The 7,373-nt window shown below is 38.5% G+C and overlaps 1 non-coding gene across 1 annotated transcript; it reads left to right on the top strand.

The window, feature by feature from the left end:
• The first annotated feature begins 3,533 nt into the window (after positions 1-3,533).
• LOC117032564 (U1 spliceosomal RNA) lies at positions 3,534-3,698 on the top strand. Its single transcript, XR_004424754.1, has one exon. It is a non-coding gene; the product is annotated as a U1 spliceosomal RNA (small nuclear RNA).
• Positions 3,699-7,373: the final 3,675 nt, after the last annotated feature.

The following is a 7,373-nucleotide window of genomic DNA, read 5'->3' as shown; positions in this document are numbered from 1 at the left end:
AGATGTGAAACGGGCTGGCCCCAAACCTCCGTGTGGTGCTTTAGAATCAGGAGGACTATCTCAGCCAGAGGAGCGAAAGTCTCAGCCACACACCGGCTTCCCCAGCCCAGAGCACTGGTGCTGGGAAAAGGAAACCCCACAACATCTGGCTGTGAAAAACACTGGGGATTCCAATCGTCCAGGTGGGACAGAAGGCTAGGGAAACCCAAACATCCTCTTAAAAGGCCCATGCAGACTCACTCGCTCACAGGCACTCACCCTGGGCTCAGTGAAGGGACGGTGACTTGCGTGGCATTTGAGGCATACAAGCGGCAGGCTGAGGTGTGTGGCTTTGAGGCAAGGACTGGAGGACAGTCACCATTTTCCCTGTGTATGCTTCTGTTCCCGTGCAGACGGCAGGTGGGCGCCATCTTTCCTGTGTTGAGCCCTCCCCCTCTGGCCAAATCTGAATGATTGGTCTGGTGGTCTCCACAGCTCCACTCTGCTGACTCACTGGGAACCCGCCCTACCCAACTCCCCAGTGCAGGAGGCACTTTTTCGGTGAGCAGCCAGCCCAGCCTGCATTACACTTTCTTGGAAAACTATTGGAGTTCACAGGCCCCAGGCAGGCAGCAACTGAGAGTAGTTCCAGGCTCAGCAGTGGCACCAAACCAGAATCTACATTAGTCTGGTGACCACAGCTCTTCCCAATCTAGTGACTCCCTGAGAAACTGCCTCATCCAATTTATGTGTCACACAAGGCTTTATCAGTTCCTAAACCTTAAGGTAGCCAGCAGGTGGCAGCAGGCCTCAGAGTGTCCTTGGTTTTTGCGCAGCTACCCCAGGCCTGGTGGCTATAGTAATATCTGCCAAATAGAAGCTAAGGCAAAAAATGTTATTAGGTTAAAGAATTTCAGTAGGTTGATAAAAGTTTCAAGTACGAAATTGTGATATTCTCACGAAATGGAATACTCCAAGAACAGTGAAAAGAAATGAAACAGGGTAAAAAACATACACACACACACACACACACACACACACACACACACCACACATGTTTGTGTGTGGTGTGTGTGCATGCATGTGTGAAAAGTTTAAGGATACATAGACACATGAGAAAATTTATCTTTGGATAAATACCAAATTACAAAGAAGTGTATGAGAACATGAATTCAGAATAGTGGCTCCTTCTGGGGGCGGGGAGGGTACACAGGCACATCAAGTGTGGAGGAGGCAGGGCAGGCCCCTTTTGTGCTGGCAAACTTCAGGGTTGGAAAGATATTTTCAGGGAAGGATAAACAGAAGACAACACCACAATATCTGTAGCATATTCTGCCACAAAAGAGAGAAACATTGCGTCAAGCTGCAAAATATTAGTTAACTTGTTGAGAAAATTTTACCTAATACTGAAAAAAAAAAAGAAATATCCACCTCAAGTTCAAAGGCAATACAAAATAAGAAAACAATGACTTTGGAGTTAGATTCATAACGGGAATGTCTTTGTCATCATAGCTTTATGTATTCCTCATTCTTGAGGAACAGGGACTTGTTCTACTTCAACCTGAACAAGAGTGGCATGTGGATGGGTGGTGGGTGTTTTAAGAGAACAACTTGAAAAACCAGAATCCTGCCCCCTGAATTTTAAGGAGCCAGGGACTGGTGTGTAAATCCCCATGGGAAGAGTTTGGAAGTGACAGTTTTGCAGGAGAAGGCCGGTGGAGAGAGCTACAGTGGAGCCACCATGTTTCTACTGATGGTGGCTCACATCTGGGAGGCTTTTTCAGGCATCAAATGGACCCTTGAAAGAAAGTCAATTATCTTCTTTTTAATACACTCTAATTGAAGTATAACAGAGGAAAAGTACACAAATGACAAGTGTACAGCTTTATGGGTTATCACAAAATAAACATGCATTGACAACCACCGCAATCAAGAATCTGAGCATAATCCCAGCAGCACTTGCCCTACCCCTCCTAACCACCCAAAAGTACTATTCTCACTTCTGATAACATGGATTAGTTTTGCCTGTCTCTGCACATTTTATAATCATTCAGTATATAAGCTTTGTGTCTGGCTTCTTATACTCAACATTTTACTTTGAGAGTCACTCATTTGTAAATAACTAGCGTACCAGTTTCATTGCTACATAATATTCTACTGTTTGAACATATCACTATTTATTTACGTATTATTTCTGTTGGACATTCTTGTACACCTCATTTGGTGTATATTTCTGTTTGGTACATGCTCAGGAGAGAGATTCTGGGCCATAGACATATGAGGCTCAGCTTCAAGAGACACTGTCATACATATTTTCAAAGTGGGTGTCACAGCTTACACTCTCACTACCAACAACAGATGAGAGTTCTACTTGCTCTACATCCATACCAGCACTCTGTATTGAACTCTTCTTGATTTTACTTACACTGATGGATTGTCATTGCAGTTTTAATGTGAATTTTCCTGAAGGCTCATGAGCATATGTTGATAGGTTTATTGCCATTTTGAAATCCTGTTTTGTGACTTGACTGTTCAAGTCTTTTGCCCATCTTTACAGTAGTGGGCTATCTTTATTAATGTTTTATTTGTTTTCCCTTTATATTCAGATATAGGTATTGCGAATATCTTTTCTTATCTCGTGGCTTGCCTTTTTTACTCTTAATGATGTCTTAGGATAAATAGACTTGTCTAGTTTATCGTAGTACAATTTATCAAACGTTTCCTGTACATTTAGTGAGGTATTTTTTTTCCTATTTAATAAATTTTTGCCTAGTCCAAATACACATCTCAATAACTTTTAGGAAAAACAGACAAAAAAATTCAGTAATGATGAAGACTATTTGAGCACCACTATTAATGAACGTGATCTAGTTGATTTCTTTAACTTGAAAAGTTCTATCTATCTCAGTCAAAAAAACACCAAAATTGTGCTTAATGGGGAAACATTAGAAGCATCCCCACCATAATCAGGAAAAGACAAGTATGCTCCTTATTACCACTTTTATTAAACGTTGTACCAGAGGTATTATCTAACCCATTTGGAGAAGGAAAAAACATAAAAGTTAGAAGGAAAAGGCATAACATTCACTACTTGCAAATGATATGATTCCATATAGAAAATCCAAAGTAATTAACTGAAAAATAGTATGAATAAAAAATAGAATTCTGCAAAGTAGTATAGTATGAAATAATACACAAAGTAAATAGTTTTCACTTAAGTAATCAATCATAAGGTAGATATGATAGGAAAAAAAATCCTCAATTATAATAGGAAAAAAAAATCTAGGAATAAGCCTAAAAAGAAATGTATGGGGTCAATATGAATAATGTTTTAAGACATAATTGAAGGGCAGAAAGGAAGACTTGAGCAAGTGCAAAGACTTACAATGTTAATGAATGAGAAGACAACATCAAAAGGTGTTAATTTTCTCCAACGTGAGTTTATAAATTTAATGTGATCTCTGTACAAACCAGGATGGTTTTGTGTTTGTTTTTGTTGTTTGTTTGTTTGGAACTAGACTAATAAATCTAAAGTCTATATTAAAAATGATGGGATACTTACCTGGCAGGGGAGATACCATGATCACGAAGGTGGTTTTCCCAGGGCGAGGCTTATCCATTGCACTCCGGATGTGCCTGACCCCTGCGATTTCCCCAAATGTGGGAAACTCGACTGCATAATTTGTGGTAGTGGGGGACTGCGTTCGCGCTCTCACCTAATAAAAAAAAAAAAAAAAGTAAAAATGATGGAAACACTTTCAAAAGGAGGAGCAGTAAAAATGACTAACCCAATGGGATATTAAAACATACAAAAAAAAAAACTTCAATAACTAATATAGTATGATGGACAGACCAATGGAACAGATTAGAAAGTTCATAAATAGATCTAAATGCATGACAGATTTTTACTGTAGTAAGTGATACAGCTCAAATCTGTGGGGGAAATGATTATTCAGCAAACAGTATAGAATAACTGGTTAACATCTGGAAAAAAATTAAGGTAGAACCATATCTTACACTTTACTCCAAGAAAATTCCAAGTTGATCAAAGATTTAAAATATAAAAGCATACAAGTTCTAAAAAGAGAACATATGGGAATTCTTTTATAACTTTGAGTCATGAAGACCTTACTATGTTTAGTAGACATTTAAAAATATGGCTAACTGCTAAATTCCACTACATAAGAAAAGAAAAGCTTCTGCTTTGAGGGTGGAAGGAATCATAAGTAAAATGAAAAATAAATGACACCCTGGAAAAATCTTTATAACTAATATCACAGAAAAAGAGCTAATCTCTCTAGTATTTAAAGAGTTCCTAGAAATCAAACAAAGAAACACCAACACACCAGTAGAAAAAAAAGGGCAAAAAATTTGAACAAACTGTTTACAGAAAAGTGAGTACAAATGAATGTAAATTCATGAAGAGTTGCTTCACTTCACTCATAATGAAAGAATTGCAAATTAAAACTATCTGGGATACCATTTTCTCCTCTATTAAATTGGCAAAAATGCAAAAAAGTAACAACACATTCTGTTGGCAAGGCTATGAGAAGATGGATACTTTACTCCCATTGCTGGTAGGACTTTAAATGGACACGACTCCAGTGGAGAGCTGCTTGTCACCATCAAAATTACTAATGCAGATAGATGCCTTTAATCTAGCAATTCCATTTCTAGGAATTCATCCTTCATCCATTAGTGCATGCCTTTAAAATGACATATGTATACAGAGTTACTCATTGGATTATTGTGACAGCAAAAGATTGGACCCAAACATCAATAATAGGGGACTGGTTAGATAAGTTATAATACATATAACTGCATATAATGGAATACTAGGCAGTTGCAAAAAATCAATGAGGAATTATTCTTGAAGCAATCTGAAACTCTAAAATATAGTGCGTGGAAAAAAGCATGTTGCAGAGCAGTGTGTATGTTACCTTGTGTATCTACAGGGGGAAAGAATAAGAATCTACTACCGTGTTTCCCTGAAAATAAGACCGGGTCTTATATTAATTTTTGCTCCAAAAGACACATTAGGCTTACGTTCAGGGGATGTCATCCTGAAAAATCATGCTAGGGCTTATTTTCCGGTTAGGTCTTATTTTGGGGGAAACATGGTATCTTTGTAGACAAATAAAAAAGCTCTAGAAGAACATTGTCCTGAATCGTCTTGATTTTGTTCCTCCAACTCCAATCTTAAACCCCCTCTCCTTACTCTTCCCCAGCAGGCCGAATGTTATGCATTATGGATGCCCTCTAACTTTGGGCTAAACTTGGAAATGGGAGGTAAAGAAAGAGATCAGAGGGCAAGGGAGTGTGATGGGTGGTATTTATTTTCCAGCCACATGTACCGGTGGGCTGCACTCTCCTAAAACTCTCTCTAGTTTCAGTGACCTTTCAGTGACCTCCTTTTGCACCTGAGCCCTACCAAGCACATGTTTCTCCCACAGCCCTGTTTTTGTTGTCCTTGGCATGGTTGATCATCCTTGGTTGGCTTTCCTTAACCCTACACAAAGCTTTGTAAATCACCCCTCCGTCAAAATTTCTTCAGCTACCCCACTTGGGCTTGCCATCTACTTCATGCTGGGTTCTTGACTGACAGATATTGAGCCAATGGGTTTTACGGATAAAATGCAAATTTTTTCATTGTACACTGCTTTACGCCTTTTGGTTTCTGAATCATGTCAATCTATTGTGTTATTTTAAATTGTTAACATATACCTTTTTAAACTTTTATTTTAAAATAATTATAGGTTCACAGCAACTTGTCAAAACAGTACAGATAGGTCTCCTGCAGCCTTCATCCATTTCATGTAACTGTAGTACAATATCTCATGTAACTACAGTATAATATCAAAATCAGGACCTTGAGATTGGTACAATGTTGTGCGTATGGTTCTATGCCATTTTATCACATATGTAGACTCATGCAACTCCACCGCGACCAGGATGAAACATTATTGCAACACCACAAAGATACCCCTTGTGCCACTTCTTTCTTTACAGTTATACCCACCCTCTCACCCACAACACCCGTAAGCCTTGGCCATCACTAATCTATTTTCCATCTCTATAATTTTGTCATTTTGAGAATGTCGTATTCATGGAATTATACAGTATGTGCCCTTTTGAGAGTGGCTTTTTTTCACTGAGCCCAAAGCCTTTGAGAGCCCTCTAAGTCGTTAAGTGTTATCAACAGTTTGTTCCTTTTTTATGACTGGGTAGAATTTCATAGTATCAAAGCACTACAGTTTTAGTCATTCATTTATCAAGGTGCATTTTGATTATTTGCAGTTTGAGGCTATTCCAAAGAAATCTTCTATGAACATTAGTGTACAGATTCTTGTGTGGAGATGAATTGTGATTTCTCTGGGATAAATGTCCAGGAGTGTGATGAAAAGTTATATGCTAAGTGTATGTTTAATAAGTTAAGAAACTGCCAAAGTATTCTCCAGAGTGGCTGTATTACTTGACCTTCCCACTAGCATGTATAAAAGATCCTTATCCTTGCCAGTATTTAGTATTGTCACTATTTTTTATTTTAGCTAGAACAATAGATGTGTAGTGATATCTTATTGTGGCTTTCGTTTACATTTCCCTCACGGCTAATGATGCTGAATGTCTTTTCATGTTTTTATTTGCAATCCCTATATTCTTTTCAGTAAAATATCTCCTCATGTCCTTTGCCTGTTTTTTAATTGGATTCTTTGAACGTACACTTGTAAAAGATTGATGGATTCAGTTTGCAAGCAAATGCAAGTTTCTTTTGTATGCCTGAATGAAATACAACAAGCCTATTTGATAATATTATGGCTATTTAAAATGTAGGTGCAAGAGACAGAATGATGACACTAAGACAAATATTGGGAAGACAGTGTCAAGATAGGAACACAGAAAGGAAGAAGAGAGAGGGAAAAGGAGGGGAGCAAGAGGAAGCAGACAGAAGAAGAAAGGGAGAGAGAAGAGAGGAAATAGAGAGTGCTGGAGCAAAAAGGAGGAGATAGGGATACATAGAATGGAAAGAATAAAGAAGGGGGAGAAGTAAAAGAGAGAGTGGCTCCAAGGAGAAAGATGAACTATATCAAGGCTAAGTATACCCTAGGAACAAGGGCTTTTATCAGGGGCTAGAAAGTATCCCCAAGATGAATGGGTAAGGAAGACCGAGGTCATCCACAAAGAAGTTTTTTGTATTTTAAAATTGAACTGAAACCTGCAAAGTTGTGAAGACTTTGACTTCCTTTAAACTAAATCTAAGTGGACTGTTTGTAGTGGACTTGAAAGAGAATTGGAGTCAAGGGATATCATCCTTAATCCCACTTCTACCACAGACGGAGACCTCTGACAAACTCTTTCATCTGGAGGCTGGGAAATCTAATTATCTGCCTCTCCTA

Source organism: Rhinolophus ferrumequinum, chromosome 12, assembly GCF_004115265.2.
Source record: "Rhinolophus ferrumequinum isolate MPI-CBG mRhiFer1 chromosome 12, mRhiFer1_v1.p, whole genome shotgun sequence".
Taxonomy (NCBI): domain Eukaryota; kingdom Metazoa; phylum Chordata; class Mammalia; order Chiroptera; family Rhinolophidae; genus Rhinolophus; species Rhinolophus ferrumequinum.
Note: the sequence above shows the minus strand (reverse complement) of the source record. Positions and strands in the feature narration are given on the sequence as shown.